Source organism: Watersipora subatra, chromosome 1 (assembly GCF_963576615.1).
Source record: "Watersipora subatra chromosome 1, tzWatSuba1.1, whole genome shotgun sequence".
In the NCBI taxonomy this organism is placed as follows: domain Eukaryota; kingdom Metazoa; phylum Bryozoa; class Gymnolaemata; order Cheilostomatida; family Watersiporidae; genus Watersipora; species Watersipora subatra.
The window spans coordinates 59,152,453-59,172,056 of NC_088708.1; the positions used below are offsets into that span (position 1 = coordinate 59,152,453).

General features: G+C 36.9%; 27 non-coding genes across 27 annotated transcripts; all 27 read left to right on the top strand.

Annotated features, from left to right (window-relative positions):
- The first annotated feature begins 263 nt into the window (after positions 1-263).
- Positions 264-345, top strand: Trnas-aga (transfer RNA serine (anticodon AGA)). The gene has a single exon. It is a non-coding gene; the product is annotated as a tRNA-Ser (tRNA).
- An 805-nt stretch (positions 346-1,150) lies between these two features.
- On the top strand, positions 1,151-1,232 carry Trnas-uga (transfer RNA serine (anticodon UGA)). Its single transcript has one exon. It is a non-coding gene; the product is annotated as a tRNA-Ser (tRNA).
- Positions 1,233-1,563: 331 nt separating this feature from the next.
- Trnas-aga (transfer RNA serine (anticodon AGA)) lies at positions 1,564-1,645 on the top strand. Its single transcript has one exon. It is a non-coding gene; the product is annotated as a tRNA-Ser (tRNA).
- Positions 1,646-2,008: 363 nt separating this feature from the next.
- On the top strand, positions 2,009-2,090 carry Trnaf-aaa (transfer RNA phenylalanine (anticodon AAA)). The gene has a single exon. It is a non-coding gene; the product is annotated as a tRNA-Phe (tRNA).
- A 363-nt stretch (positions 2,091-2,453) lies between these two features.
- Positions 2,454-2,535, top strand: Trnas-uga (transfer RNA serine (anticodon UGA)). The gene has a single exon. It is a non-coding gene; the product is annotated as a tRNA-Ser (tRNA).
- Positions 2,536-2,898: 363 nt separating this feature from the next.
- On the top strand, positions 2,899-2,980 carry Trnas-uga (transfer RNA serine (anticodon UGA)). Its single transcript has one exon. It is a non-coding gene; the product is annotated as a tRNA-Ser (tRNA).
- A 779-nt stretch (positions 2,981-3,759) lies between these two features.
- On the top strand, positions 3,760-3,841 carry Trnas-uga (transfer RNA serine (anticodon UGA)). The gene has a single exon. It is a non-coding gene; the product is annotated as a tRNA-Ser (tRNA).
- Positions 3,842-4,599: 758 nt separating this feature from the next.
- Trnas-aga (transfer RNA serine (anticodon AGA)) lies at positions 4,600-4,681 on the top strand. Its single transcript has one exon. It is a non-coding gene; the product is annotated as a tRNA-Ser (tRNA).
- A 363-nt stretch (positions 4,682-5,044) lies between these two features.
- Positions 5,045-5,126, top strand: Trnas-aga (transfer RNA serine (anticodon AGA)). Its single transcript has one exon. It is a non-coding gene; the product is annotated as a tRNA-Ser (tRNA).
- A 363-nt stretch (positions 5,127-5,489) lies between these two features.
- On the top strand, positions 5,490-5,571 carry Trnas-aga (transfer RNA serine (anticodon AGA)). Its single transcript has one exon. It is a non-coding gene; the product is annotated as a tRNA-Ser (tRNA).
- Positions 5,572-5,934: 363 nt separating this feature from the next.
- Trnas-uga (transfer RNA serine (anticodon UGA)) lies at positions 5,935-6,016 on the top strand. Its single transcript has one exon. It is a non-coding gene; the product is annotated as a tRNA-Ser (tRNA).
- Positions 6,017-6,774: 758 nt separating this feature from the next.
- Trnas-aga (transfer RNA serine (anticodon AGA)) lies at positions 6,775-6,856 on the top strand. The gene has a single exon. It is a non-coding gene; the product is annotated as a tRNA-Ser (tRNA).
- A 363-nt stretch (positions 6,857-7,219) lies between these two features.
- Positions 7,220-7,301, top strand: Trnas-aga (transfer RNA serine (anticodon AGA)). Its single transcript has one exon. It is a non-coding gene; the product is annotated as a tRNA-Ser (tRNA).
- Positions 7,302-7,664: 363 nt separating this feature from the next.
- On the top strand, positions 7,665-7,746 carry Trnas-aga (transfer RNA serine (anticodon AGA)). Its single transcript has one exon. It is a non-coding gene; the product is annotated as a tRNA-Ser (tRNA).
- A 363-nt stretch (positions 7,747-8,109) lies between these two features.
- Positions 8,110-8,191, top strand: Trnas-uga (transfer RNA serine (anticodon UGA)). The gene has a single exon. It is a non-coding gene; the product is annotated as a tRNA-Ser (tRNA).
- A 758-nt stretch (positions 8,192-8,949) lies between these two features.
- Positions 8,950-9,031, top strand: Trnas-cga (transfer RNA serine (anticodon CGA)). Its single transcript has one exon. It is a non-coding gene; the product is annotated as a tRNA-Ser (tRNA).
- A 363-nt stretch (positions 9,032-9,394) lies between these two features.
- Positions 9,395-9,476, top strand: Trnas-aga (transfer RNA serine (anticodon AGA)). The gene has a single exon. It is a non-coding gene; the product is annotated as a tRNA-Ser (tRNA).
- A 363-nt stretch (positions 9,477-9,839) lies between these two features.
- On the top strand, positions 9,840-9,921 carry Trnas-aga (transfer RNA serine (anticodon AGA)). The gene has a single exon. It is a non-coding gene; the product is annotated as a tRNA-Ser (tRNA).
- A 758-nt stretch (positions 9,922-10,679) lies between these two features.
- Positions 10,680-10,761, top strand: Trnas-aga (transfer RNA serine (anticodon AGA)). Its single transcript has one exon. It is a non-coding gene; the product is annotated as a tRNA-Ser (tRNA).
- A 363-nt stretch (positions 10,762-11,124) lies between these two features.
- On the top strand, positions 11,125-11,206 carry Trnas-uga (transfer RNA serine (anticodon UGA)). Its single transcript has one exon. It is a non-coding gene; the product is annotated as a tRNA-Ser (tRNA).
- A 4,897-nt stretch (positions 11,207-16,103) lies between these two features.
- Positions 16,104-16,185, top strand: Trnas-cga (transfer RNA serine (anticodon CGA)). The gene has a single exon. It is a non-coding gene; the product is annotated as a tRNA-Ser (tRNA).
- Positions 16,186-16,548: 363 nt separating this feature from the next.
- On the top strand, positions 16,549-16,630 carry Trnas-aga (transfer RNA serine (anticodon AGA)). The gene has a single exon. It is a non-coding gene; the product is annotated as a tRNA-Ser (tRNA).
- A 363-nt stretch (positions 16,631-16,993) lies between these two features.
- Positions 16,994-17,075, top strand: Trnas-uga (transfer RNA serine (anticodon UGA)). The gene has a single exon. It is a non-coding gene; the product is annotated as a tRNA-Ser (tRNA).
- A 758-nt stretch (positions 17,076-17,833) lies between these two features.
- Positions 17,834-17,915, top strand: Trnas-cga (transfer RNA serine (anticodon CGA)). Its single transcript has one exon. It is a non-coding gene; the product is annotated as a tRNA-Ser (tRNA).
- A 363-nt stretch (positions 17,916-18,278) lies between these two features.
- Positions 18,279-18,360, top strand: Trnas-cga (transfer RNA serine (anticodon CGA)). The gene has a single exon. It is a non-coding gene; the product is annotated as a tRNA-Ser (tRNA).
- A 363-nt stretch (positions 18,361-18,723) lies between these two features.
- Trnas-cga (transfer RNA serine (anticodon CGA)) lies at positions 18,724-18,805 on the top strand. The gene has a single exon. It is a non-coding gene; the product is annotated as a tRNA-Ser (tRNA).
- Positions 18,806-19,168: 363 nt separating this feature from the next.
- On the top strand, positions 19,169-19,250 carry Trnas-aga (transfer RNA serine (anticodon AGA)). Its single transcript has one exon. It is a non-coding gene; the product is annotated as a tRNA-Ser (tRNA).
- Positions 19,251-19,604: the final 354 nt, after the last annotated feature.

Sequence of the window (19,604 nt, forward strand, 5' to 3'; positions counted from 1 at the left end):
ACACACAGTCACAACATTTAGGTTTAACGATCATTCATAGAATTCCGCAAGAGCAAAGTCTTTTATTTCATATCAAAAGTTTTTGCGATTACTTGGTTTTACATCCAGAGTTTGCAAAATGAGTAAAACAAAGTCGCTTAATGAAACATTAAATGTCGAAACCGTTGTAACTTTAATGTTTCAACATAGCTTGTTCTAATACTTACGGGCTAGATAAATAACGCTGTCGACTTTAGATCATTCAAACATTATGCTGAACAGAAGCAGTTGTGGCCGAGTGGTTAAGGCGATTGACTAGAAATCAATTGGGCTCTGCCCGCACAGTTTCGGATCCTGTCAATTGCGATGATATAAAGTTTTTCGCATCTAATGGATGATTGAAACATTGCTGAAATAGGTTCTTATAATGTGAGGCATGTTTTGTCACATTAGTTTGGTTTTGCAATTATTTATCGAACTTCACAAAAGCAAAGTCTTTTATTTTGCATTTCAAGTTTTTGCCAGTAGTGTGTTTTGCATTCGTAGTTTCGATGGTGGTTGGAACAAATATATGTGTTTCAATGATGGCGGAAATAAAATTGTATGATGAAAGCTCGAATCTCGAAACCGTTGTAACTTAAATGCTTCAGATTAAATTGTTCTAATATTTACTGTCTAGATATATAACGCTGACGACTTCAGAATGATCAAACTTCATTTACAATTTAAGCAGTTGTGGTCGATTGGTTGAGGCGATTGACTAGAAATCAATTGGGCTCTGCCCGCACAGTTTCGGATCCTGTCAATTGCGATGATATAAAGTTTTTCGCATCTAATGGATGATTGAAACATTGCTGAAATAGGTTCTTATAATGTGAGGCATGTTTTGTCACATTAGTTTGGTTTTGCAATTATTTATCGAACTTCACAAAAGCAAAGTCTTTTATTTTGCATTTCAAGTTTTTGCCAGTAGTGTGTTTTACATTCGTAGTTTCGATGTCTGGAACAAATATACGTGTTTCAATGATGGCGGAAATAAAATTGTATGATGAAAGCTCAAATCTCGAAACCGTTGTAACTTAAATGCTTCAGATTAACTTGTTCTAATACTTACTGTCGAGATATATAACGTTGACGACTTCCGAACGATCAAACTTCATTTACATTTTAAGCAGTTGTGGTCGATTGGTTGAGACGATTGACTTGAAATCAATTGGGCTATGCCCGCACAGGTTCGAATCCTGTCAACTGCGTTGATGCAAAGTTATTTGGCTTCCAATGAACGATTTGAGCCTCTGAAATTTTTCAAAAAATGTGAGGCACGAGCAGTCACAACATTTAGGTTTTACGATCATTCATAGAATTCCGCAAGAGCAAAGTGTTTTATTTCACATCAAATGTTTTTGCGATCACTTGGTTTTACATCCGGAGTTTTCATAATAGCTGAAACAAAAATGTTTAATGAAACCTTGGATGTCGAAACCGTTGTAACTTTAATGTTTCAACATAGCTTCTCCTAATACTTACGGGCTATATAAATAACGCTGTCGACTTCAGATCATTCAAACATTATGCTGAACAGAAGCAGTTGTGGCCGAGTGGTTAAGGCGATTGATTAGAAATCAATAGGGCTCTGCCCGCACAGGATCGAATCCTGTCAACTGTGATGATGTAAAGTTTTTCGCATCTAATGGATGATTTGAACTTTGGTGAAATAGGTTCTTATAATCTGAAGCATGTTTTGTCACATTAGTTTTGTTTTGCAATTATTTATGGAACTTCACAAGAGCAAAGTCTTTTACTTTGCATCTCAAGTTTGTGCCAGTAGTGTGTTTTACATTCCTAGTTCCGATGATGGCTGGAACAAATATACGTGTTTCAATGATAGCGGAAATAAAGTTTTATGATGAAAGCTCAAATCTCGAAACCGTTGTAACTTGAATGCTTCAGAATAACTTGTTCTAAGACTTACTGTCTAGATATATCACGTTGACGACTTCGGAACAATCAATCTTCATTAAAAATGTAAGCAGTTGTGGCCGAGTGGTTAAGGCGATTGACTAAAAATCAATTGGGCTTTGCCTGCACAGGTTCGAATCCTGTCAACTGCGATGATGTGAAGCTTGTCGCATCTATTGGATGATTTGAACTTTGCTGAAATAGGTTCTTATAATGTGAATCACGTTTTGTCACATTCGATTGGTGTTGCAAATATTTATGGAACTTCACTAAAGCAAAGTCTTTTATTTTGTATCTCAAGTTTTTGCCAGTAGTGTGTTTTACATTCGTAGTTTTGATGATGGCTGGAACAAATATACGTGTTTCAATGATGGCGGAAATAAAATTGTAGGATGAAAGCTTAAATCTTGAAACCGTTGTAACTTAAATGCTTTAGATTAACTTGTTCTAATACTTACTGTCTAGATATATAACGCTGACGACTTCAGAACGATCAAACTTCATTTACAATTTATGCAGTTGTGGTCGAGTGGTTGAGGCGACTGACTTGAAATCAATTGGGCTGTGCCCGCACAGGTTCGAATCCTGTCAATTGCGATGATGTAAAGCTTTTCGCATCTAATGGATGATTGGAACTTTGCTGAAATAGGTTCCTATAATGTGAATCAGGTTTTGTCACATTCGATTGGTGTTGCAAAAATTTATGGAACTTCACAAAAGCAAAGTCTTTTATTTTGTATCTCAAGTTTTTGCCAGTAGCGTGTTTTACATTTGTAGTTTCGATGATGGCTGGAACAAATATACGTGTTTCAATGATGGCGGAAATAAAATTGTATGATGAAAGCTCAAATCTCGAAACCGTTGTAACTTAAATGCTTTAGATTAACTTGTTCTAATACTTACTGTCTAGATATATAACGCTGACGACTTCAGAACGATCAAACTTCATTTACAATTTATGCAGTTGTGGTCGAGTGGTTGAGGCGACTGACTTGAAATCAATTGGGCTATGCCCGCACAGGTTCGAATCCTGTCAGCTGCGATGGTGCAAAGTTTTTTGGCTTCCAATGAATGATTCTAGCCTTGACAAAAATTTTCCAAAAATTGTGAGGCACCTACAATCGCAACATTTAGGTTTTACGTTCATTCATAGAATTCCGCAAGAGCAAAGTCTTTTATTTCATATCAAAAGTTTTTGCGATTACTTGGTTTTACATCCAGAGTTTTCATAATAGCTAAAACAAAGTCGTTTAATGAAACATTAAATGTCGAAACCGTTTTAACTTTAATGTTTCAACATAGCTTGTTCTAATACTTACGGGCTAGATAAATAACGCTGTCGACTTCAGATCATTCAAACATTATGCTGAACAGAAGCAGTTGTGGCCGAGTGGTTAAGGCGATTGACTCGAAAACATTTGTGCTCTGCCCGCACAGGTTTGAATCCTATCAACTGCGATGATGTAAAGCTTTTTGCATCTAATGGATGGTTTGAACTTTGCTGAAATAGGTTCTTATAATGTGAATCACGTTTTGTCACATTCGATTGGTGTTGCAAATATTTATGGAACTTCACGAAAGCAAAGTCTTTTATTTTCTATCTCAAGTTTTTGCCAGTAGTGTGTTTTACATTCGTAGTTTCGATGATGGCTGGAACAAATATGCGTGTTTCAATGATGGCGGAAATAAAATTGTAGGATGAAAGCTCAAATCTCGAAACCGTTGTAATTTAAACGTTTTAAAATAACTTGTTCTAATACTAACTGTCTAAATATATAATGTTGACAATTTCGGAACAATCAATCTTTATTTAAAACGCAAGCAGTTGTGGCCGAGTGGTTAAGGCGATCGACTTGAAATCAATTGGGCTATGCCCGCACAGGTTCGAATCCTGTCAACTGCGGTGATATAAAGTTTTTTGCGTCCAATAGATGATTTGCGCTTTGCTGAACACGGTTCAGATCAGAAGAGGCGCATACAATCACAACAGTTAAGTTTTCGATTATTCATGGAACTTCCGGTGAGCATAGTCTTTCATGTTGCATCTCCAGTTTTTACGACAAGGTGGTTTTACATTCATCGTTTCAATGACTGCGCAAACGAAATTGTATTTGAAAACCTCAAATCGCAAAACCGTTTTAACCTCTATATATGTAAATGCTTGAGAATAACTTGTTCTAATACTTACTGTCTAGATATATAACGTTGACGACTTCCGAACGATCAAACTTCATTTACAATTTAAGCAGTTGGGGTCGGTTGGTTGAGGAGATTGACTTGAAATCATTTGGGCTGTGCCTGCACAAGTTCGAATCCTGTCAGCCGCGATGGTGCAAAGTTTTTTGGCTTCCAATGAATGATTTGAGCCTTGACGAAAATTTTCCAAAAAATGTGAGGCACCTACAATCACAACATTTAGGTTTTACGTTCATTCATAGAATTCCGCAAGAGCAAAGTCTTTTATTTCATATCAAAAGTTTTTGCGATTACTTGGTTTTACATCCAGAGTTTTCAAAATAGCTCAAACAAAGTGGTTTAATGAAACTTTAAATGTCGAAACCGTTGTAACTTTAATGTTTCAACATAGCTTGTCCTAATACTTATAGACTAGATAAATAACGCTGTCGACTTCAGATCATTCAAACATTATGCTGAACAGAAGCAGTTGTGGCCGAGTGGTTAAGGCGATTGATTAGAAATCAATTGGGTTCTGCCCGCACAGGTTCGAATCCTGTCAACTGCGATGATGTAAAGCTTTTCGGATCTATTGGATGATTTGAACTTTGTTGAAAAAGGTTCTTATAATGTGAATCATGTTTTGTCACATTCGATTGGTGTTGCAAATATTTATGGAGCTTCGCAAAAGCAAAGTCTTTTGTTTTGTATCTCAAGTTTTTGCCAGTTGTGTGTTTTACATTCGTAGTCTCGATGATGGCTGGAACAAATATACGTGTTTCAATGATGGCGGAAATAAAATTGTAGGATGAAAGCTCAATTCTCGAAACCGTTGTAACTTTAATGTTTCAACCTAACTTGTTCTAATACTTACGGACTACATAAATAATGCTGTCGACTTCAGATCATTCAAACATTATGCTGAACAGAAGCAGTTGTGGCCGAGTGGTTAAGGCGATTGACTAGAAATCAATTGGGCTCTGCCCGCACAGGTTCGAATCCTTTCAACTGCGATGATGTAAAGCTTTTCGCATCTATTGGATGGTTTGAACTTTACTGAAATAGGTTCTTATAATGTGAATCTTGTTTTGTCACATTCGATTGGTGTTGCAAATATTTATGGAACTTCACAAAAGCAAAGTCTTTTATTTTGTATCTCAAGTTTTTGCCATTAGTGTGTTTTACATTCGTAGTTTCGATGATGGCTGGAACAAATATACGTGTTTCAACGATGGCGGAAGTAAAATTGTAGGATGAAAGCTCAAATCTCGAAACCGTTGTAACTTTAATGTTTCAACATAACTTGTCCTAATACTTACGGACTAGATAAATAATGCTGTCGACTTCAGATCATTCAAACATTATGCTGAACAGAAGCAGTTGTGGCCGAGTGGTTAAGGCGATTGACTAGAAATCAATTGGGCTCTGCGCGCACAGGTTCGAATCCTGTCAACTGTGATGATGTAAACCTTTTCGCATCTATTGGATGATTTGAACTTTACTGAAATAGGTTCTTATAATGTGAATCTTGTTTTATCACATTCGATTGGTGTTGCAAATATTTATGGAACTTCACAAAAGCAAAGTCTTTTATTTTGTATCTCAAGTTTTTGCCAGTAATGTGTTTTACATTCGTAGTTTCGATGATGGCTGGAACAAATATACGTGTTTCAATGATGGCGGAAATAAAATTGTAGGATGAAAGCTCAAATCTCGAAACCGTTGTAACTAAAACGTTTCAGAGTAACTTGTTCTAATACTAACTGTCTAAATATATAATGTTGACAATTTCAGAACAATCAATCTTCATTTAAAACGTAAGCAGTTGTGGTCGAGTGGTTAAGGTGATTGACTTGAAATCAATTGGGCTATGCCCGCACAGGTTCGAATCCTCTCAACTGCGGCGATGTAAAGTTTTTTGCGTCCAATAGATGATTTGAGCTTTGCTGAACACGGTTCAGATCAAAAGAGGCGCATACAATCACAACAGTTAAGTTTTCGATTATTCATGGAACTTCCGGTGAGCATAGTCTTTCATGTTGCATCTCCAGTTTTTACGACAAGGTGGTTTTACATTCATCGTTTCAATGACTGCGCAAACGAAATTGTATTTGAAAACCTCAAATCGCAAAACCGTTTTAACCTCTATATATGTAAATGCTTGAGAATAACTTGTTCTAATACTTACTGTCTAGATATATAACGTTGACGACTTCCGAACGATCAAACTTCATTTACAATTTAAGCAGTTGGGGTCGGTTGGTTGAGGAGATTGACTTGAAATCATTTGGGCTGTGCCTGCACAAGTTCGAATCCTGTCAGCCGCGATGGTGCAAAGTTTTTTGGCTTCCAATGAATGATTTGAGCCTTGACGAAAATTTTCCAAAAAATGTGAGGCACCTACAATCACAACATTTAGGTTTTACGTTCATTCATAGAATTCCGCAAGAGCAAAGTCTTTTATTTCATATCAAAAGTTTTTGCGATTACTTGGTTTTACATCCAGAGTTTTCAAAATAGCTCAAACAAAGTGGTTTAATGAAACTTTAAATGTCGAAACCGTTGTAACTTTAATGTTTCAACATAGCTTGTCCTAATACTTATAGACTAGATAAATAACGCTGTCGACTTCAGATCATTCAAACATTATGCTGAACAGAAGCAGTTGTGGCCGAGTGGTTAAGGCGATTGATTAGAAATCAATTGGGTTCTGCCCGCACAGGTTCGAATCCTGTCAACTGCGATGATGTAAAGCTTTTCGGATCTATTGGATGATTTGAACTTTGTTGAAAAAGGTTCTTATAATGTGAATCATGTTTTGTCACATTCGATTGGTGTTGCAAATATTTATGGAGCTTCGCAAAAGCAAAGTCTTTTGTTTTGTATCTCAAGTTTTTGCCAGTTGTGTGTTTTACATTCGTAGTCTCGATGATGGCTGGAACAAATATACGTGTTTCAATGATGGCGGAAATAAAATTGTAGGATGAAAGCTCAATTCTCGAAACCGTTGTAACTTTAATGTTTCAACCTAACTTGTTCTAATACTTACGGACTACATAAATAATGCTGTCGACTTCAGATCATTCAAACATTATGCTGAACAGAAGCAGTTGTGGCCGAGTGGTTAAGGCGATTGACTAGAAATCAATTGGGCTCTGCCCGCACAGGTTCGAATCCTTTCAACTGCGATGATGTAAAGCTTTTCGCATCTATTGGATGGTTTGAACTTTACTGAAATAGGTTCTTATAATGTGAATCTTGTTTTGTCACATTCGATTGGTGTTGCAAATATTTATGGAACTTCACAAAAGCAAAGTCTTTTATTTTGTATCTCAAGTTTTTGCCATTAGTGTGTTTTACATTCGTAGTTTCGATGATGGCTGGAACAAATATACGTGTTTCAACGATGGCGGAAGTAAAATTGTAGGATGAAAGCTCAAATCTCGAAACCGTTGTAACTTTAATGTTTCAACATAACTTGTCCTAATACTTACGGACTAGATAAATAATGCTGTCGACTTCAGATCATTCAAACATTATGCTGAACAGAAGCAGTTGTGGCCGAGTGGTTAAGGCGATTGACTAGAAATCAATTGGGCTCTGCGCGCACAGGTTCGAATCCTGTCAACTGTGATGATGTAAACCTTTTCGCATCTATTGGATGATTTGAACTTTACTGAAATAGGTTCTTATAATGTGAATCTTGTTTTATCACATTCGATTGGTGTTGCAAATATTTATGGAACTTCACAAAAGCAAAGTCTTTTATTTTGTATCTCAAGTTTTTGCCAGTAATGTGTTTTACATTCGTAGTTTCGATGATGGCTGGAACAAATATACGTGTTTCAATGATGGCGGAAATAAAATTGTAGGATGAAAGCTCAAATCTCGAAACCGTTGTAACTAAAACGTTTCAGAGTAACTTGTTCTAATACTAACTGTCTAAATATATAATGTTGACAATTTCAGAACAATCAATCTTCATTTAAAACGTAAGCAGTTGTGGTCGAGTGGTTAAGGTGATTGACTTGAAATCAATTGGGCTATGCCCGCACAGGTTCGAATCCTCTCAACTGCGGCGATGTAAAGTTTTTTGCGTCCAATAGATGATTTGAGCTTTGCTGAACACGGTTCAGATCAAAAGAGGCGCATACAATCACAACAGTTTGGTTTTCGATTATTCATGGAGCTTCCGGTGAGCATGGTCTTCCATGTTGCATCTCCAGTTTTTACGACAAGGTGGTTTTACATTCATCGTTTCAATGACTGCGCAAACGAAATTGTATAAGGAAACCTCAAATCGCGAAACCGTTTTAACCTCTATATATGTGAATGCTTGAGAATAACTTGTTCTAATACTTACTGTCTAGATATATAACGTTGACGACTTCCGAACGATCAAACTTCATTTACAATTTAAGCAGTTGGGGCCGATTGGTTGAGGCGATTGACTTGAAATCAATTGGGCTGTGCCTGCACAGGTTCGAATCCTATCAGCTGCGATGGTGCAAAGTTTTTTGGCTTCCAATGAATGATTTGAGCCTTGACGAAAATTTTCCAAAAAATGTGAGGCACCTACAATTACAACATTTAGGTTTTACGATCATTCATAGAATTCCGCAAAAGCAAAGTCTTTTATTTCATATCAAAAGTTTTTGCGATTACTTGGTGTTACATCCAGAGTTTTCAAAGTAGCTCAAACAAAGTCGTTTAATGAAACATTAAATGTCGAAACCGTTGTAACTTTAATGTTTCAACATAGGTTGTCCTAATACTTACGGGCTAGATAAATAACGCTGTCGACTTTAGATCATTCAAACATTATTCTGAACAGAAGCAGTTGTGGCCGAGTGGTTAAGGCGATTGACTCGAAATCAATTGGGCTCTGCCCGCACAGGTTCGAATCCTGTCAACTGCGCTGATGTAAAGCTTTTCGCATGTATTGGATGATTTGAACTTTACTGAAATAGGTTCTTATAATGTGAATCTTGTTTTGTCACATTCGATTGGTGTTGCAAATATTTATGGAACTTCACAAAAGCAAAGTCTTTTATTTTGTATCTCAAGTTTTTGCCAGTAGTGTGTTTTACATTCGTAGTTTCGATGATGGCTGGAACAAATATACGTGTTTCAATGATGGCGGAAATAAAATTGTAAGATGAAAGCTCAAATCTCGAAACCGTTGTAACTTTAATGTTTCAACATAACTTGTCCTAATACTTACGGACTAGATAAATAATGCTGTCGACTTCAGATCATTCAAACATTATGCTGAACAGAAGCAGTTGTGGCCGAGTGGTTAAGGCGATTGGCTAGAAATCAATTGGGCTCTGCCCGCACAGGTTCGAATCCTGTCAACTGCGATGATGTAAAGCTTTTCGCATCTATTGGATGGTTTGAACTTTACTGAAATAGGTTCTTATAATGTGAATTTTGTTTTGTCACATTCGATTGGTGTTGCAAATATTTATGGAACTTCACAAAAGCAAAGTCTTTTATTTTGTATCTCAAGTTTTTGCCAGTAGTGTGTTTTACATTCGTAGTTTCGATGATGGCTGGAACAAATATACGTGTTTCAATGATGGCGGAAATAAAATTGTAGGATGAAAGCTCAAATCTCGAAACCGTTGTAACTTAAACGTTTCAGAATAACTTGTTCTAATACTAACTGTCTAAATATATAATGTTGACAATTTCGGAACAATCAATCTTCATTTAAATTGTAAGCAGTTGTGGCCGAGTGGTTAAGGCGATTGACTAGAAATCAATTGGGCTATGCCTGCACAGGTTCGAATCCTGTCAACTGCGGCGATGTAAAGTTTTTTGCGTCCAATAGATGATTTGAGCTTTGCTGAACACGGTTCAGATCAAAAGAGGCGCATACAATCACAACAGTTTGGTTTTCGATTATTCATGGAGCTTCCGGTGAGCATGGTCTTTCATGTTGCATCTCCAGTTTTTACGACAAGGTGGTTTTACATTCATCGTTTCAATGACTGCGCAAACGAAATTGTATAAGGAAACCTCAAATCGCGAAACCGTTTTAACCTCTATATATGTAAATGCTTGAGAATAACTTGTTCTAATACTTACTGTCTAGATATATAACATTGACGACTTCCGAACGATCAAACTTCATTTACAATTTAAGCAGTTGGGGTCGGTTGGTTGAGGCGATTGACTTGAAATCAATTGGGCTGTGCCTGCACAGGTTCGAGTCCTATCAGCTGCGATGGTGCAAAGTTTTTTGGCTTCCAATGAATGATTTGAGCCTTGACGAAAATTTTCCAAAAAATGTGAGGCACCTACAATCACAACATTTAGGTTTTACGATCATTCATAGAATTCCGCAAAAGCAAAGTCTTTTATTTCATATCAAAAGTTTTTGCGATTACTTGGTGTTACATCCAGAGTTTTCAAAGTAGCTCAAACAAAGTCGTTTAATGAAACATTCAATGTCGAAACCGTTGTAACTTTAATGTTTCAACATAGGTTGACCTAATACTTACGGGCTAGATAAATAACGCTGTCGACTTCAGATCATTCAAACATTATGCTGAACAGAAGCAGTTGTGGTCGAGTGGTTAAGGCGATTGACTAGAAATCAATTGGGCTCTGCGCGCACAGGTTCGAATCCTGTCAACTGTGATGATGTAAACCTTTTCGCATCTATTGGATGATTTGAACTTTACTGAAATAGGTTCTTATAATGTGAATATTGTTTTGTCACATTCGATTGGTGTTGCAAATATTTATGGAACTTCACAAAAGCAAAGTCTTTTATTTTGTATCTCAAGTTTTTGCCAGTAATGTGTTTTACATTCGTAGTTTCGATGATGGCTGGAACAAATATACGTGTTTCAATGATGGCGGAAATAAAATTGTAGGATGAAAGCTCAAATCTCGAAACCGTTGTAACTAAAACGTTTCAGAATAACTTGTTCTAATACTAACTGTCTAAATATATAATGTTGACAATTTCAGAACAATCAATCTTCATTTAAAACGTAAGCAGTTGTGGTCGAGTGGTTAAGGTGATTGACTTGAAATCAATTGGGCTATGCCCGCACAGGTTCGAATCCTCTCAACTGCGGTGATGTAAAGTTTTTCGCGTCCAATAGATGATTTGAGCTTTGCTGAACACGGTTCAGATCAAAAGAGGCGCATACAATCACAACAGTTTGGTTTTCGATTATTCATGGAGCTTCCGGTGAGCATGGTCTTCCATGTTGCATCTCTAGTTTTTACGACAAGGTGGTTTTACATTCATCGTTTCAATGACTGCGCAAACGAAATTGTATAAGGAAACCTCAAATCGCGAAACCGTTTTAACCTCTATATATGTGACCCCGGCGGTCAGAATGTACAATCGTGCGGTAATCGCATTGTTCACAATAGCACGCTACGTGCTCTATACTCTAGTATATGACTCATCGTCACTATTTTAGTAAACAGTGGTTTATAGGGCATTCAACCCTGCTCTTTCACATGGTCTCGTTTATTTTTGTGTCTGACCAATCATAAAGTCAGAATTGCCATTTAACTCCACCCATGTCAGTGGTTGCTAGGGAATTTTTCATAACCTATGATCATCACTATGGGCGTATAATTGCGGGCACGCGCAAGTATTTGGCTTTTTCTTGTTTTAACGCCGCAGGTTAAAACAAAATGGAACTTTCGCAGAAATTACGGCTAGTTGATGTCAACAATTTAGACGAGTATTTCTACTTAGAATCTGAGTCAGCTGCTTCACATCATAGTGAAAGCGATAATGAGGGTATTGATGAAGATGTTGATGATAAGGAAATTATAGAAATACAGCTTCTCAGGCAATATGTGGCTGCTGACGATAAAGAGTGTATTAACGATAATCGTAATGAATTAAATCACATTACAGAGAATAACGATCAGCCTATCACTACTGATAACATTCCAATTCCAGCTGTAGACATTAAACTAATTAGCGGATGCAAATGTAGGGAATTCTGTGCTAGTTTCATGTCATTTAAACAAATAAGTCTCATTAGAGCTGTATATCAAGGATTAACGAAGGAGTCATTGGATATGGTTGTGTTGGGACAGATTGCCACTAACATAGCTAGATCTGGTGCTACCGACAACACCAGTCATGCTGCCAAGCAGCGCAAAAATCACAGAGTCTGTTACTCCCTTGAAGGTCAGTGTAATAATGTTAACTCATGTCATTTAATTAACCACAAACAGTAGGATTTAATCATATTTGGATACCATTATTACATTGGTTATTGTCTGTATGACTCTTTTAGGAAATGAGATATGTAGGAATGTGTTTCTCTACATCAATGCCATTGGTCAGAGGAGATTGGCAGCACTAACTACTCACTACAAGGAGTACGGACCAATCCCCAGAGATTTAAATTACAGAGGGCGGAATAGCCGATCAATAAACTTTGAGGAGGCCAAGGCTATTGTTAATTTTCTGGAAAGTGTCAGTAGTATTCATGCACTTTCTTTACCAGGAAGAGTACCAGGTATTTTAAATATACAAGTCATCAATAAGAACAATAGGTGTGTTCAATCATATAAGGTTCTTTTATCCCCTTGTTTTTATTAGTAAGTGGATTTTTTTCCGTTCAAAATTAGGATTCAAGAAAACAGAGGTCAAGGTACTACCATCAGACTTGACTGTGCAGGCTTTATATGATGATTATGTCGATTCTTGTGTCGCCGACATGATGGCACCTAGATCTCTGAGAAGCTTTCGAAGAATATGGAAAGCAGTGATGCATTGGTTAATAATATCAAAGCCTAGCACCGATCTATGTTGGACCTGTCAGCAGTACAACTACAAATACCAAAGGTATTATTCTTAAATAACTTTATAATTTGGCTAAAGAGTAAGGTAGAGTTAAACCATTGACACCCCAGCATTTTTGTAGCTCTATTAACCATACTGAAGCTGAAAAGCTGCAGCTCATAGCAGATCAACAGAAGCACCTGGATGAAGCCTCTAAAGCCAGAGAACACCTGCATAAGTGTACTGATGATTGCAGGAATAGTATTGGCATTACACTTCTCAATACAAGAAAGTTTTTAGCTGCTAATAATGTCATGCCCCAGCCATCTGAACCTCAATCTGGACCAGATATAGCACACTACTGTTTCGATTTTGCTCAACAGGTTAGCATCGACATTAATGAATTTATGTTTTTTTACGTGTCAGTTTTGAACCTGAATCTAATCTACTGTTCTTCTATTAATTTACAGAACTTTGAAAGGTAAGGGCAATGGTGTGATTATGTGGTGTCTATGATTTCCTAACCTGCCTTCTAATGCACTAATACGCTTTCAGCTTATAAATTGCTAGTGTGAGATAAACCTGTGTCTGTTATTATTCTATTTTATTATATATCCCAACTATATTTGTAGCTCCATTACCCATCTGATCCTCACCAGCCTGGGCCAATTTATTTTAAAACCCCTAGAAAGTGTGGTATATTTGGTGTATGCTGTCCAGCCATCCCAACCCAAGTGAACTTTTTGATTGACGAGGCTGTAACTACATCAAAAGGTGCCAATGCTGTGGTCTCATACTTACACTTCTTTCTTACTAACTATGGTCTCGGGGAAAAATCTTTGATTCTTCATGCAGATAATTGCAGGTGAGAACTACTAAGGGCTAGTTTGCTTTGGTTCAATATCTTCTATAATGCTGTCTTTCTTGCTAACATAACTCATTCAGATCTAGCTGTAGCTTAACTTTTTCAGTGGTCAAAACAAAAACAACGCTATGCTGGCGTATTTGTTATGGCGTGTGATGACAGGAAGGAACCAGAATATCCAGCTTAACTTTCTTATAGCAGGCCACACTAAGTTCTCGTGTGATTTGCATTTCGGTTATTTGAAGAAGAAAACTAGGCGAACCAAACTTTCTTCACTACAAGAAATAGAAGAGGTTAGCAATTTTTCATGTTCTTGTGCTAGCAAAATTTACAGACCCAATTATACCAATTTCATAGTTCACATGGTATTTTAGTGTGTGAACCAATCTGCCACTTCCAACTTATGCAAGATGGTAGGAACTCAGGATGGCCATGTGGAAGTACCTGTATATGACTGGGCGACATTCCTGCCAGTGAGAAAGCTGAAAGGAATAAAGAAACTGCACCAGTTTGAAATGGACTCCGATAGGCCAGGTTTGTGAATTTGCTGTATTTATGCTATGAATAATATTACCGTTACTTTATAAGACAATGTTTAATTCGGGAGTTTCAGGACTCATAGGTATAATTATATTTGTAGGTGTTATTACTTATAAAGAGTATTGTTCATCTATGAACGCAACAAATTTCACTATGCTTGACATGCTGCCCGAGGGTATGCCCAATCAGGTCCAACCACAAGGACTCTCAGTAGAACGAAAAAAGTATCTGTTCGAACAAATAAGAGAATTCTGCTCTCCAGAGACGAGACATTTAGTCTGTCCTCAACCTGAAGATTGTAAGCATGGCAGATCTGCTTTGTTTGACATTTCTTGAGAGATAGAGTTGGTATGATTTTAAATCATTTTTCATTGTTACAGGTGATATGTCTGATAAAAAGGAAGAGACAGGGAGAGTTCCAACATCACCAGCCAAAAAAATTCCAAAAAACACTGCCAAGTGAAAATTATCTACATTGTATTTGCTGTGGACTCTAAAACTCTTATAACTTATTGATCTTAATGTAGACCATACATTTCAGTCACTTTTCCATGACCTTGATGGTCTTATAACAAGCAAACCCCTTCAATATGCTTTAATAAATCTCTGCAGTATACTCTGTACTGCACTGTATGAGTGATAAACTACATTAAAAGAGCTCTAGATTGAATGGTCACTTGATGGGTTGGGTTGATATTTCTGCATCCTGATGCCCTCTGTGGTCACCTATCATTGACCTTACCATGACCTTCTGTATAGGTGGGCAAGTCTAAATACACTTCTAGCAACTCTCATTGCCTTTATTTGCAGTCATAACAATATAGCTTGTGGTGAAGTGCCCAGTTTGAAGCACACCGTTTTAATGAAAATCTCCAGGACAGTGAGCTTTTAGCCACATATATTGTTGACCTTACCATGACCTTTTCGAGGTCAACCGTCGATTGCATTTAGATAAAAATGTGACCATCATTTTTTTCAGGGTCTTAATGTATAGAATGCCAGGTTTCATCAATATGGGTTGAGATTAAGTGGTCGGTTGCTATGGCATTTTGATTTGTAAACAATTATAATGACTTACGATTCATAAATTGCCAACTTTATCCTGCTTAAACTCAAAACCACAGTTTTAGTTCATTGCGAGACCTTCTCTACTGAATCTTGCATATTCTGGCCATAAACTATCCGATTTACAAAATTTAAAATGCATTAAAATCCTCAGAATTTGCTGATTTTAAATCTTTAAATAACTCAAAAATGTTGTTTTAGCACGATTGTACATTCTGACGGCCTGGGTCACATATGTGAATGCTTGAGAATAACTTGTTCTAATACTTACTGTCTAGATATATAACGTTGACGACTTCCGAACGATCAAACTTCATTTACAATTTAAGCAGTTGGGGCCGATTGGTTGAGGCGATTGACTTGAAATCAATTGGGCTGTGCCTGCACAGGTTCGAATCTTGTCAACTGTGATGATGCAAAGTGTTTTGCCTTCCAATGAATGATTTGAGCCTTGACGAAAATTTTCCAAGAAATGTAAGGAACACACAGTCACAACATTTAGGTTTTACGATCATTCATAGAAATCCGCAAAAGCAAAGTCTTTTATTTCATATCAAAAGTTTTTGCGATTATTTGATTTTACATGCGGAGTTTTCATAATAGCTAAAACAAAGTCGTTTAATGAAACTTTAAATGTCGAAACCGTTGTAACTTTAATGTTTCAACATAGGTTGACCTAATACTTACGGGCTGGATAAATAACGCTGTCGACTTCAGATCATTCAAACATTATGCTGAACAGAAGCAGTTGTGGCCGAGTGGTTAAGGCGATTGACTCGAAATCAATTGGGCTCTGCCCGCACAGGTTCGAATCCTGTCAACTGCGATGATGTGAAGCTTTTCGCATCTATTGGATGATTTGAACTTTACTGAAATAGGTTCTTATAATGTGAATCTTGTTTTGTCACATTCGATTGGTGTTGCAAATATTTATTGAACTTCACAAAAGCAAAGTCTTTTATTTTGTATCTCAAGTTTTTGCCAGTAGTGTGTTTTACATTCGTAGTTTCGATGATGGCTGGAACAAATATACGTGTTTCAATGATGGCGGAAATAAAATTGTAGGATGAAAGCTCAAATCTCGAAACCGTTGTAACTTTAATGTTTCAACATAACTTGTCCTAATACTTACGGACTAGATAAATAATGCTGTCGACTTCAGATCATTCAAACATTATGCTGAACAGAAGCAGTTGTGGTCGAGTGGTTAAGGCGATTGACTAGAAATCAATTGGGCTCTGCGCGCACAGGTTCGAATCCTGTCAACTGTGATGATGTAAACCTTTTCGCATCTATTGGATGATTTGAACTTTACTGAAATAGGTTCTTATAATGTGAATCTTGTTTTGTCACATTCGATTGGTGTTGCAAATATTTATGGAACTTCACAAAAGCAAAGTCTTTTATTTTGTATCTCAAGTTTTTGCCAGTAGTGTGTTTTACATTCGTAGTTTCGATGATGGCTGGAACAAATATACGTGTTTTAATGATGGCGGAAATAAAATTGTATGATGAAAGCTCAAATCTCGAAACCGTTGTAACTAAAACGTTTCAGAATAACTTGTTCTAATACTAACTGTCTAAATATATAATGTTGACAATTTCGGAACAATCAATCTTCATTTAAAACGTAAGCAGTTGTGGTCGAATGGTTAAGGCGATTGACTTGAAATCAATTGGGCTATGCCCGCACAGGTTCGAATCCTCTCAACTGCGGCGATGTAAAGTTTTTTGCGTCCAATAGATGATTTGAGCTTTGCTGAACACGGTTCAGATCAAAAGAGGCGCATACAATCACAAAAGTTCGGTTTTCGATTATTCATGGAGCTTCCGGTGAGCATGGTCTTCCATGTTGCATCTCTAGTTTTTACGACAAGGTGGTTTTACATTCATCGTTTCAATGACTGCGCAAACGAAATTGTATAAGGAAACCTCAAATCGCGAAACCGTTTTAACCTCTATATATGTAAATGCTTGAGAATAACTTGTTCTAATACTTACTGTCTAGATATATAACATTGACGACTTCCGAACGATCAAACTTCATTTACAATTTAAGCAGTTGGGGTCGGTTGGTTGAGGCGATTGACTTGAAATCAATTGGGCTGTGCCTGCACAGGTTCGAATCCTATCAGCTGCGATGGTGCAAAGTTTTTTGGCTTCCAATGAATGATTTGAGCCTTGACGAAAATTTTCCAAAAAATGTGAGGCACCTACAATTACAACATTTAGGTTTTACGATCATTCATAGAATTCCGCAAAAGCAAAGTCTTTTATTTCATATCAAAAGTTTTTGCGATTACTTGGTGTTACATCCAGAGTTTTCAAAGTAGCTCAAACAAAGTCGTTTAATGAAACATTAAATGTCGAAACCGTTGTAACTTTAATGTTTCAACATAGGTTGTCCTAATACTTACGGGCTAGATAAATAACGCTGTCGACTTTAGATCATTCAAACATTATTCTGAACAGAAGCAGTTGTGGCCGAGTGGTTAAGGCGATTGACTCGAAATCAATTGGGCTCTGCCCGCACAGGTTCGAATCCGGTCAACTGCGCTGATGTAAAGCTTTTCGCATGTATTGGATGATTTGAACTTTACTGAAATAGGTTCTTATAATGTGAATCTTGTTTTGTCACATTCGATTGGTGTTGCAAATATTTATGGAACTTCACAAAAGCAAAGTGTTTTATTTTGTATCTCAAGTTTTTGCCAGTAGTGTGTTTTACATTCGTAGTTTCGATGATGGCTGGAACAAATATACGTGTTTCAATGATGGCGGAAATAAAATTGTAGGATGAAAGCTCAAATCTCGAAACCGTTGTAACTTTAATGTTTCAACATAACTTGTCCTAATACTTACGGACTAGATAAATAATGCTGTCGACTTCAGATCATTCAAACATTATGCTGAACAGAAGCAGTTGTGGTCGAGTGGTTAAGGCGATTGACTCGAAATCAATTGCGCTCTGCCCGCACAGGTTCGAATCCTGTCAACTGCGATGATGTAAAGCTTTTCGCATCTATTAGATGATTTGAACTTTACTGAAATAGGTTCTTATAATGTGAATCTTGTTTTGTCACATTCGATTGGTGTTGCAAATATTTATGGAACTTCACAAAAGCAAAGTCTTTTATTTTGTATCTCAAGTTTTTGCCAGTAGTGTGTTTTACATTCGTAGTTTCGATGATGGCTGGAACAAATATACGTGTTTCAACGATGGCGGAAGTAAAATTGTAGGATGAAAGCTCAAATCTCGAAACCGTTGTAACTTTAATGTTTCAACATAACTTGTCCTAATACTTACGGACTAGATAAATAATGCTGTCGACTTCAGATCATTCAAACATTATGCTGAACAGAAGCAGTTGTGGTCGAGTGGTTAAGGCGATTGACTCGAAATCAATTGCGCTCTGCCCGCACAGGTTCGAATCCTGTCAACTGCGATGATGTAAAGCTTTTCGCATCTATTAGATGATTTGAACTTTACTGAAATAGGTTCTTATAATGTGAATCTTGTTTTGTCACATTCGATTGGTGTTGCAAATATTTATGGAACTTCACAAAAGCAAAGTCTTTTATTTTGTATCTCAAGTTTTTGCCAGTAGTGTGTTTTACATTCGTAGTTTCGATGATGGCTGGAACAAATATACGTGTTTCAACGATGGCGGAAGTAAAATTGTAGGATGAAAGCTCAAATCTCGAAACCGTTGTAACTTTAATGTTTCAACATAACTTGTCCTAATACTTACGGACTAGATAAATAATGCTGTCGACTTCAGATCATTCAAACATTATGCTGAACAGAAGCAGTTGTGGCCGAGTGGTTAAGGCGATTGACTAGAAATCAATTGGGCTCTGCGCGCACAGGTTCGAATCCTGTCAACTGTGATGATGTAAACCTTTTCGCATCTATTGGATGATTTGAACTTTACTGAAATAGGTTCTTATAATGTGAATCTTGTTTTGTCACATTCGATTGGTGTTGCAAATATTTATGGAACTTCACAAAAGCAAAGTCTTTTATTTTGTATCTCAAGTTTTTGCCAGTAATGTGTTTTACATTCGTAGTTTCGATGATGGCTGGAACAAATATACGTGTTTCAATGATGGCGGAAATAAAATTGTAGGATGAAAGCATAATTCTCAAAACCGTTGTAAATTTAATGTTTCAACATAGCTTGTCCTAATATTTATGGACTAGATAAATAACGCTGTCGACTTCAGATCATTCAAACATTATGC